This window comes from Littorina saxatilis, linkage group LG3, assembly GCF_037325665.1.
Source record: "Littorina saxatilis isolate snail1 linkage group LG3, US_GU_Lsax_2.0, whole genome shotgun sequence".
NCBI lineage: Eukaryota > Metazoa > Mollusca > Gastropoda > Littorinimorpha > Littorinidae > Littorina > Littorina saxatilis.
Window position 1 is genome coordinate 19045125 of NC_090247.1, and position 11880 is coordinate 19057004.

At 41.9% G+C, this 11880-nt stretch overlaps 1 non-coding gene across 1 annotated transcript; it reads right to left on the bottom strand.

Annotated features, from left to right (window-relative positions):
* Positions 1-1857: 1857 nt before the first annotated feature.
* Positions 1858-1928, bottom strand: Trnaq-cug (transfer RNA glutamine (anticodon CUG)). The gene has a single exon. It is a non-coding gene; the product is annotated as a tRNA-Gln (tRNA).
* Positions 1929-11880: the final 9952 nt, after the last annotated feature.

The following is an 11880-nucleotide window of genomic DNA, read 5'->3' on the forward strand; positions in this document are numbered from 1 at the left end:
GTCCAGCGCGAGCGTTTTTTTACCTTTCTTGTTTTTTGATTCAGTAAAGATAAAGATTGACAGCGGCTGTAACTCGTGTGTTTCCCCGCGTCGGATACTGAAGGCAGTTACTCCCCTTTGATATTTCACCGTTTTTATACTTCTCAGGCGACGATTTTGCACCTGTGCTCAATCAGTGACGAAGAAATGGCTTTACATTTGTTAATCGATTCATAGATTAGGAACTTAATCCAGTAAGTAATGGACTTATTCATTGATTCATTAAACTAATGATGGTAGCAGTAATCTAGTAGTGGTAGAAGTACATTTCGTAGTACTGTAGATATGCAGTTACATTTTATGTGGTCGCGAACAGCTTTAGAAACAGACGAAGAAAATAATGACGTCACTCAAACAGCAAAACTACTTACACTTCTCACCCTCAGCAAGATGCATAATTATTGTAACATGATATCAACACAATTATAGACAACTCTCCTCGTGTAGTTGCAGCCAACACTAACACATTGCGATTTATTTGTAATATGCTGACAATTAGCAAATGGGAACAAACATGCCGAGAAAATAAGTATGAACACGAGCGGGCAGGCGAATAGCGATATCATTATTAAGACATGTCTGTTATCATGTTACTAACAGTCAGCATATAACGGTTTGATTATCCGCTTATTTCTACCAAAATAATGTTCAGTACTTTTAAATCATAGAGAGTAGGCCTAATATATGAATATGTTAAAAGCGTCATTCTTCAGAAGTTATCCTCATATATTTTTTTAAAACAGGCTTCTCACAGACAACACAATTAAGACGCGTGTCTACCAGGCGTGTGTCCTGAGCACGCTCCTCTACGGCAGTGAAGCTTTGAAAACCAACATGCACCAGGAACGACAACTCAACACATTCAACATGTGCTGCCTACGACTTTTCCCAGAAGTAAAATGACAAGACCGCATCCCGAACAGCGACATCCTCACACGAGCTGGCATACCAAGCTCTCCCTCCTGAGCCAGCGGCGCCTTAGATGGCTTGTCATGTGCAGCGCATGGAATACGGCCAGCACTGAGATTCAAGGACGTCTGAAAAAGATACATGAAAGCCTGTAACATCAATACAGATTAGTGGGAAGAGACCACGATAGACGGTGACTGCTGGACACAGACAGTCATGAAGACAGGAAGGACTCTTCAATCACACCTGGCGCTGCAGCACATCCACAGACTGACCCAGGGCGCATCAAGCATCGTCTTACGAGACTTTGCTCTGCCAATCATGATACGATGTCCATTATCTAAATACACGTTACAAGAGAGTCCTTTGAAAAACAGAGTCAGACTTACTACTTTTTAACACAGAGCAAACAGAAGGACACACACCCGTCGAACTGAGCGACATTATGTTAAACCCATAAAGACCTACGAGACCGAGCTCTAATCGTTTTAGTAAAGCACTGAGACCGATCCACTCGCTTAAGTGTGAAAATGGTTTTTACTCCTTAATGTAGAACTTCGGTGATGACTTTGACTTGTTGTTGTTGTTCTTAGTCTTTTTGACTTTTTTATTACATGATTGTATCGTAGATGCATGGAGTGTATGGATGTATGATTGTTTCCACACCAGGACAAATACTTTCATGCTATGTGGCGGATTCAATTCTTGTTCTTCTTGTTCTTGTTCTTCTCATTTCAATCGGATGCCGTGTGAAATGTTTGACACAGCACGTCACCTCTTTACACCGATTGTTAGTGCGAGTTGGGTTTGTTATTTTTCTTGAAATGTCTTGCTTTTGTGTTTTGATCTGTCTTGTTGAGTCAAAGTCCACTCATGTATTACCAGTTTTGTGACCACTGTGCATTCTCTGATTCCCGCCAGGAATCGAACCTGGGACTCTGCCTGCAGGAGGCAGCGTGTTACCGCTACACCACGGGAATGTTGAGAACAGAATGTTCAACTGTTTGCTTTATATATGACAGAGAGAATCATATCAGCCTGTTGTTACTCAAGGGTTATCTTGGTAAAAGGCGATAGTTTTCTCTTTGATATTCATTTTGTAAACCTCGCTTTATATGCAATTGGCATTGCCTCACAAAACTTCACCTTTTTGTTTACCATGAAGTATGTCATGTACATATTTTGAAACAACTGACAACAATGCCCTACTCAGTAAAATTGGACTGACAGACAAAGAGATGGACAGAGTAGATATTACATTCTAGAACTCTCAGAACATAAGACAAACTTTCATAATTATGTGGCTAACATATCTTTTTATTGTTTTTTTTAAAGAACTCACATTAAAAAAACTATTAAAAACTGGTTCTAGTCTGCATTGTGTCTTATTTGAAAGTCAAAGATTTCTTCATATGATAATTATGTATATACAGTTTCCTTCTTTGTATCATATTTAAATGTGTTCCTTGATTTTTGTTTCAGAAAATTAGTTTCACTTATAAGCAATGCAATCATATTAAATACGGAAGACAACATGTGCAGAGATCCTAATTTCTTCTTTTTATTTTCATTTTGAAGGAGGTCACGATGCCATTTTATTGTAGAAAAAATAGTTTCAAATTATCTCCCTTAAACAAACTATTTTTCCACGATTTATATTCACTTTGGGGTATTTGTTTTTCTTCTTTATTTGGTGTTTAACGTCGTTTTCAACCACGAAGGTTATATCGCGACGGGGAAAGGGGGTAGATGGGATAGAGCCACTTGTCAATTGTTTCTTGTTCACAAAAGCACTAATCAAAAATTTGCTCCAGGGGCTTGCAACGTAGTACAATATATTACCTTACTGGGAGAATGCAAGTTTCCAGTACAAAGGACTTAACATTTCTTACATACTGCTTGGGGTATTTGTAAGGTTATATCAAGACAAATAAAGATAAAACGTCACTGAAAACAATTAAAGTACACGTGCAATTTAAACAAAAGCTGTTTCCAGTTATCTGATTTCGAAGCTTACCGATGACTAGCCGCCTGGAAGTTTGCATGCAGCAACAATTCATCCTGAGCTGGTGGAGATAAGTATCCGATTTGAAGCACACCATGAATATGCTGCATCTTGCCCCTTCCAAGTTGTGGCATTGTTTGTGTGTCCATAGGCTGACACCAACAATAAGTATGAGTGGTGGCGACCTTTTGCTTGTGCCAACCCCTGTTACTGTTTGTTTGTTTGTTTGCTTAACGCCCAGTCCACCACGGCAAGCGTTGAGCAGAAGCCAATGAAAGCCTCCAACAGCACCTCGTAATGAATCTGCACAAGTGAATGACTTCCTACCTTGTTGGGATGCGGGCAATTGTAATGGTGTCCAGAGAGCATGCAGTTCACTGATCCCTTAGCCACCACCACACCTCTGTCAATAGGGAGATTTAAAAGACAGCACGTTTCGTTTTGCAGCTCGTTTCGTTTGGTGAATGAGTCACCCCGCCAAAGGGAACGTGAAACGAGACGGCATAGGCCGCAGACAAGATTTAGATGTATTCACGTTTCGTTTCGGAATGAAAGGCCGGGCATGGCAGGATATGATCCGCTGACTGGGCATGGCATAATTTCAACTCCACGAGTCAATAAAGGATTGACATACTCGCATTGCACACACAAGAGCTTCACATTTTTCAATTCATGCACCTGCTCATCATCAATTGTATTTCACAAAAATTAGATCATTCATGTTGAATTCCAAGATTTACTCATTCGAACTCATTATTTTTTTTATCCATTTCACGCATCTCAATTTTTACAACTGGTAACAGCCTATGGCAAAGAGCTCTACTGAACCATGTAGGCAATTATACCCTGAGTATTCCCCATTCTCAGAAAACGGCCCTGTGCACACGCCTGTGCCGATTTAGAAGCCTTTCCCCAACTGGGGGTTGTTTTGTACTTGTCACGTCTGTCCTCGATCAGAATGGAAAAAAAAACCCTAGGAGGTGGTCCAGAATCGGGCATACTTTAATTATTTTCAGTCCAAATAAATCACACAGACTTTGTTTATACAAAATCACATTCGAAGCCAGAATAAAAATTCGATGCGATGACCTACTTCTGCTTCGCCATTTGCTTTCTCACCATGAAGTTGGATAAATGTACCAGGATCAGCACCCTTCAAAATATTTCAGTTCACAACAGTTGTCTACCTCCAATGAACACATTCTCAGCGCTGAAAGACTGTGAAAGGGTTGATGAATCTAGCAATGCATAAAATGGCCAACAAATAAAACTGTTAGTGTGCAAAAATACTCACAAAAGTTGACGAAATATTGTTCGTTTTTTGGGGGTGGAAAACGTGACTGCGTTTTGACGTTCCACGTTCCGTTTCAGTTGACCTTCACCTTTCCAGCGAGAGACCCCCGAAATGATGACGTTTACCACAACTTCAAAACGAAACGTCCCGACGTTTCGTTTTTTAAATCTCCCTACTGTCAAGGATGATGTCCCTTTGATCTGCATCTTGAAGTCTGTTACACCCACTACTAAATCAGTTTGACATAGTAACTAAACCTTTAGTTTGTACAATTTCCTTATTCGTATATTATTGATTGCCTTCCTTAATGTTTACTGAGTTTTACTTAATACACAAATTGCACTCGGATTAAATTAGGTACACGATATGTGCAGAGAAGCTTAATTCCTTATTCATATTTTTATTTGATGGTAATCACTAAAAAAATGTTTTTAAATAATCACTTAAAAGCAATGTTATCGGATTCAATTAGGTAGGCAACTTGTGCAGATATCTTAATTCCTTATTTTTACTTTTATTTTGAAGGAAATTACCATGCCATTTTACAGTAGAAAAACAATTTCGTTTCAAATTATCTCCCTTGAACAAACATTTGGATTTGTTTTCACTGTTAGGCATTGTTTAGGTTATATTCAGAAACATTAACAACGAAAACACTGCAAACAATCAATGATTTGTTTACACTGGCTACTGTGGCGTGTTTACTCTATGGCAAATACAAATGTTTATGACGAAGCAATGTAAGATGTAGACATTTGCAAAGTTCTGCGAAAAACATAATTTATGACACAGTTGTACTGATTTGTAAAAGCCAATTGTTTTCGATCCATATTCCGTTCACTGTTGTTTAGTACCACTTAACATTATAATAGGACTTATAATCAGTTTGTGTTCACCAAGCCAATATCTGTGACTTAAAACAATTTATGATATTATCAATTGAAAAATTGTTGCAACAGAATCACATACACACAGAAATTGAGGCAAAGCCTGTAACGATGATGACGTTTCGTTGTGGATGATCCACATTGAAAGAGTCCATTGTGCTATCAATGATGTCTTCATCTCTAACTCACAGTGGTGGCGGCCTTTTGCTCGTGCCAACACCTGTTATTGTAGTTCAGGTGTCTCGGGGTCTGGTGGAATGGTATATATAGTCTGAGGCACTTTCTGCATATTCTTCCTGTTGCGTCTGAGGACACCACGGGGAGACTGGATGAAGTAGGACCTTCCGCTGGCATCGGCTGGAGAGAGAACTTGGCCAAAGTCTTTCCATTTGCCTTTCTCGTTGTCTGTCTTCATGAGTACTGTGTCGTTAGGCTGGAGCTGGGGAAGGGGACGTACACCGTGCCGTTCATCGTAGTACTTTTTGTAGTCCTGCTTGGTGTGACTATCAGCCAAACGAATGTCTTTGTCGTTGTGTTGTACTGGCTGCAGTCGGCTGGGCAGGACTGGAACCTTCGTCTTCAGCTGGCGTCCAATCAACATGACAGATGGACTGAGTCCTGTTGCTGAGTGTGGTGTAGATCTGTACATCATCAGAGCTACATGCGGCTCTGTCTGGGCGAGAATCTTCTTCGCAGTTTTCACGCCTGACTCTGCCTGGCCATTAGCTTGGGGGAAATGGGGACTTGATGTATGGTGATCCAAGCCGTATTCTCTGGCGAATACAGCAAAGTCTCTTGAGGAAAAGGGGCTACCATTGTCACTCACAACTATGTCTGGTATGCCGTGGGTGGAAAATATCTGCTTGAAACGTGGGATCACTGCTGAGCTTGACAGAGAGGTCACTTGTGTGATCTCGATCCAGCGTAAATAATAGTCTGTAACAACCAAATAGTCTTTGTTTCTGAATGATGCAAAATCTGCACCAATCTGTGACCAGGGTCGTGATGGTAGCTCTGTCGGACGCAGTGGCTCGTGTCGCTGTGCTGGTCGATTCTCACGACAAGTGGAGCAGTTTGCCACTAATTGCGTCAGTTCAGCTCTCATGCCTGGCCAAAATATTGTTAGTTTGGCAAACTCCAGGCATTTTTCTATACCCTGATGACTCTCATAAAGTTTGTTTTTCACTTCTTGTCGTTGACTGACAGGGATCACTACTCTGTCTCTGAATACGACAAGACCGTTCACAACTGATAGGTCATCTTTCACCTTGTGGTATGGTTTGAGTGATGAGGGAATCTGATTTGGCCATCCCTCATGACAGTACTTGATCACTGCTTGGAGATCATCGTCTGCTTCAGTTGCGGCTTTGAGTGACTGAAGTCTGTGGTCTCTTATTCGCCATGACGACTGAACAAAGTCAATGCAGTCGTCCACGTCGTCTGCCCGGTCGACATCACTCTCTGTGTAGGATAGAGGACTGCGGCTGAGACAGTCAGCAATGACTAGCTGCTTACCTGGAACATGCCAACCTCTGCGTTAAATCGTGCCATTCTCAGGAGTAGGCGCAGACATCTTGGTGGTGCTTGGTCCAAATCTTTGGTAGACATGAGCGGTACGAGAGGTTTGTGATCAGTCAAAAGTTGAAATGACTCCAGACCTACAAGATATTTGTAGAACTTCTCACACACCCAAACGCTCGCCAAGCATTCCTTCTCAATTTGATTGTAGCGCTGTTCTGCTGGGGTCATTGTTCTGGACGCAAATGCAATTGGCTCAAGGTCACCGCTGTCATTTTGCTGTTAGAGCACAGCACCGAGGCCAAAACTGCTTGCGTCAGCACTTACTACAGTCTGTCGATCCACACTGTAGAACAGGAGCGAGGGTAGATTAACGATGATCAGCTTCACCTTCTCGAAGGCTTCCCTCTGTGCGCTGTCCCATCTCCACTGAACGTCCTTCCGAAGTAGGTCTGTCATCGGCTTCATTGTCGTCGACAGGCCTTTGGTGAATCGGCCAAGGTAGTTGATCATGCCGATTACGCGTTTCAGTTCAGTCACGTTCTTTGGTGGCTCTAACTTTGTTATAGCGTCCACTTTTCCTGGGTCGGGTCGTATGCCGTCACTGCTGATTCTGTGTCCAAAGAACGCTACCTCTGACTTACTGAAGTGACACTTGTCACGATTCAGCTTCAAGCCTGAGGCCTCGATTCGCTTCAGCACCTGCGACAGTCTCTCGTCGTGCTCTTTCTGTGTTTCCCCGTAAATGAGAATGTCGTCCATGATGACCTCACACCCTCTGAGTCCATTCATCGTCTCCGACATCTTGCGCTGAAACTCCTCTGGTCCAACGTTGATACCCATAGGTAACCGGAGAAAACAGTACCGACCGAAGCTGGTGATGAATGTCGTGAGGTGAGCACTGTCTTTGTCAAGCGGCACCTGCCAGAATCCACTTGAAACATCTAAAGTGGTGAACACTTTGGAGTTCTTCAGTTGTGGCGCAATATCCTCCAGATTTGGCAGCACTCCGTCGCGATATAACCTTGAATGGTTGAAAACGACGTTAAACACCAAATAAAGAAAGAAAGATTTGGCAGCATAAGATGTGGCCGCTTGATGTTTTTGTTTAGTTTCTTGTAGTCCACACATATTCTTATTTTGCCTCCTTTCTTCCGGACTGGGACGATCGGCGCACAGTAGTCGGTCGCTTCTGTCACCTTCTTGATGACCCCATCCCTCTCCATCTTGTCCAGCTGCTCCTTGACTTGTTTCTGTCACCTTCTTGATGACCCCATCCCTCTCCATCTTGTCAAGCTGCTCCTTGACTTGTTTCTGTCACCTTCTTGATGACCCCATCCCTCTCCATCTTGTCAAGCTGCTCCTTGACTGTTTCTGTCACCTTCTTGATGACCCCATCCCTCTCCATCTTGTCAAGCTGCTCCTTGACTGTTTCTGTCACCTTCTTGATGACCCCATCCCTCTCCATCTTGTCAAGCTGCTCCTTGACTGTTTCTGTCACCTTCTTGATGACCCCATCCCTCTCCATCTTGTCAAGCTGCTCCTTGACTTGTTTCTGGATAGGGAAAGGTACTCGACGTGCTGTTGGCACACTGTATGGCTTTGAACCCTCCTTCACCGGCTGAGTCTTCAAAAGTCCTGTGGATCCGAAGACCCTTGAGTCAATGTCCTCCAGTCTCTTTACGAGTCCCATCTTCTCACTTACTGTTCTGCCAAGCAGATTTGTACCTGCAGTATTCGGTACAACCACTACTCTGAAGCGGTACGTGACTTTCTTTCTTATTGTCTCAGCGATGAATTCACCAACTGTGTCGACTCTTCCTCCAGGTGATCTCAGGCAGCTCTTGGAGGGCTTCAGGTTTGGCAGATTCACAAATTCTATATAGTCACACTCTCTGAGGACAGTCACATCGGCGCCGGTATCGACTTTGAAGTTGACTTTCTTCCCGTAGAAGTCTAGGTTTACTGTCCATGCTTCACGTTGTTCTTTGACATCTACTGTAGCTGCGTCAAGCCAGTACTCATCATCAGAATCACTGACTAAGTCCACTTTCGCAGCTCGTTTTTAACAGACTCGGGCAAAGTGATTTCTGCCTGAACAACATCTACAACGCTGACCTACTGCCGGACACTTTTTGTCTTGGTGTTCAAACCCGCACTTGGTACAGCTGTCTTTGTTTCGAACAACTGATGGGCTGTCATGGCCTGTGACCTCCACGACCACGCGCTCTCCCACGAGAAGCACCTGCGCTCTGATCTTGCCTGTAATGACTAGCTCCATCTATGTCTAGTTTCTCTAGTTTCTGTGACTGTTCTTTCATTTGTTCTTTCAGCTGTTCTTGCTGTCGTGCCATAGTGATGGCTCTCTCTAGGGTTAGATCATTCTGCAGCTGCAGTTTTTCCTTCAGTCTCTGGTCTCTTAACCCTATCACAAGGCGATCTCTGACTTGATCTTCTGTGTCTGCATAGTGGCAGTGGACCACGAGTGACTGCACTGTCTCACCACTATTCTGAACTCGGCTGTTAAACAGGCTACGATCGTGAATCAAGTTGCGTTTTGGCAGGAAATATTCTGAGAACTTTTTCACTAGCAAGTCATAATCAGTGTCTTCTTCTTCTTCCTCCCACCTGAATGTTTTCAGTATCTGAACAGCTTGTTGCGTTCCCATGGAGTAAAGAAGAGAATCTCTCTGCACATCGCCATCTTCTTTGTGAAGTTTAGTTGCTCTTCTGAATCTTGAATAGTCAATCCACCCCTCCCAGTCTTTATCCCGATAGGAAAATCTCTGAGGGGGGTCATACCATGCCATTTTCTTTGGTTGGTCAGTCCTGCTTGCCGTTAGGACCCCACTTCTGACACCATATCGAACTCACAACGCACGTGTTCGATGGTATGGGTTTATTAGCAAGCGGCCATGACAGAGAGAGAGAGCAAGGGAAGCAATCCCATTAGCAAGACATTGGTTATTTCCCTTAGACCATACTGACACTCAAGAAAAGCAATGAGCAGAATCAAATGAAAAACCTCATACAGCATCTCGAAATGAATCTGCACATTTGGCTGATTCCCGACCTTCATTGTTGTGATGCTGGTAATTGTTATGGTGTCCAGACAGCATGCAGTTCCCTGATCCCTCAGCCGCCACACCACTGTCAGTGTCAAGGATGATGTCCCTTTGATCTACATCTTGAAGTCTGTTACACACAATTCTAAATTAGTTTGACATTGTAACTTAACCTTTAATATGTACAGTTTTCTTGTTTGTGCATCATTGATTGTCTTCCTTCATTTTTGTTTAAGAAAAGTTCTGAGCAAAACTAGTTTCATTTAAAAAAAATTGCACTCGGATTAAAATTAGGTGCACAACATGTTCAGAGATCTTTATCATGCCTGATCCATACAGGTGACACTAGCAATAAGTTTGAGTGGTGGCGACCTTTTGCTTGTGCCAACCCCTATTATTGGAGATCTGGTTCCATGGACGCAAGGAAAGCGTTGAGCAGAAGCCAATGAAAAGTCTTGAACAGCATCTCGAAATAAATCTGCACATTTGAATGACTCCCTACCTTTATTGTTCGGATGTAGGCAAATTCAATGGTGTCCAGAGAGCATGCAGTTCCCGGATCTCTCAGCCACCACCACACCACTGCCAGTGTCAAGAATGATGTCCCTTTGGTCTGCATCTTGAAGTCTGTGACACACACTTTCAAATCAGTTATACATTGTAACTTAACCTTTACTATGTACAGTTTTCTTACTTGTATTATATTAATTGCCCTCCGTGATTGTTGTAAAGAAAAGTTCTTTGGAAAAATAGTTTCACTTAAATGCAAAGCAATCGGATTAAAATAGGTAGACAACATCTGCACAGAACTTAATTCCTTATTTTGTAATTAAATTTTGAAGATAATTTCTGTGCAATTTTATATTTTTGAAATGATCTCACTTGAACAAACATTTTTCCACGATTTGTTTCCACTGATTACTTTGGCGTTTTTAATGAATGGAAATTTAAACATTTTTATGACAGACCAAGATAAGATGTAGAAACTGCGAAAAAAATATTGTATAAAACTTTAAATTATTTTGTTGCTCCTATATTCTGATCACTGTCCTTGAGTGCTGCTTAAATTGATACATGGGACTCATAATCAGTGTATGTTTACCACGCGTAAACCACACAGCAGTACTCATGGTTTATTCAACCCCCGAGCCATCGGGGCCCCGTGTAACCAACCGTATTCACGAATACAAGACCTATTGAGTCGCTTGCGGTTTCAAAGAGACTGTAATCATTGACTATATGAAAATATCATTAACAAGTGACATTGGGTTATGTGTGAAATGATATGTACTCTTTTTGTGTCTATATGTTTTGAGAGTGTGTTTTATGGGATGTTATTTCGTACACGAGCCAAAAGAATTTTGTTTGTTTGTTACATTCAGATAATAACGTTTTATTGAATTGAATGGAATTGAATTAACACATATTAAGACTGATATTGCACTGTTTTAAAGAAAATATCAACCCATTAATTGAAGTTATATTTAAAGCGGTGATTTTTCAGAACAGTTTCGTTTTTCTCAAAACAGCAAAAAGTGCGATTGAGAAATTGTAAATTACAGCGACGCTATGTATTTTCACTAACCCTCGCTCACGCGACCTTCTCTTTTTACAAACGCACGGACTGGTGATCTGTGGTGTTAGCGTGTGTCTAGTTGTTCTTTCTGTCATCCAGCCTCTCTTTGCCTCTTCATCAACCTCGCTGGCCTGTTAGAGAAATACATACACACACATAATTACTGCCTAACACAGAATCGCAGGAACACACATAATTACACCACAAGGTGTATCTTTTTTAGCTCCACATGAAGAGGTCCTCACTCACCTTCCTTCCTTCCTTCCTGTGTGTGTTTGTGTGATTATTGCATTATACTATAAGATAATAGCTCGCTGAGTTAGAGTTAGTGATAATGATTGTGCTTGTTACTTTATGTGTATTTTATGTGTTTTGTCTCATCAATAAGTCTTAATAGTTCTTATTAAATGTTCAAGTTACAATCGTTTACAGGCAGGCTGGGCGTGTTAAGAAAATGGTCCATTTGAATGTAATATTTTGACGGACAATAAAGTGTTGTTTTTGTTATTGTCATTGTCATTGTTATTGTTATTGTTTTAACCTCCTTCCTACTGACCTCCGACTAACCTCTTCCCTCCCGTCCTCCT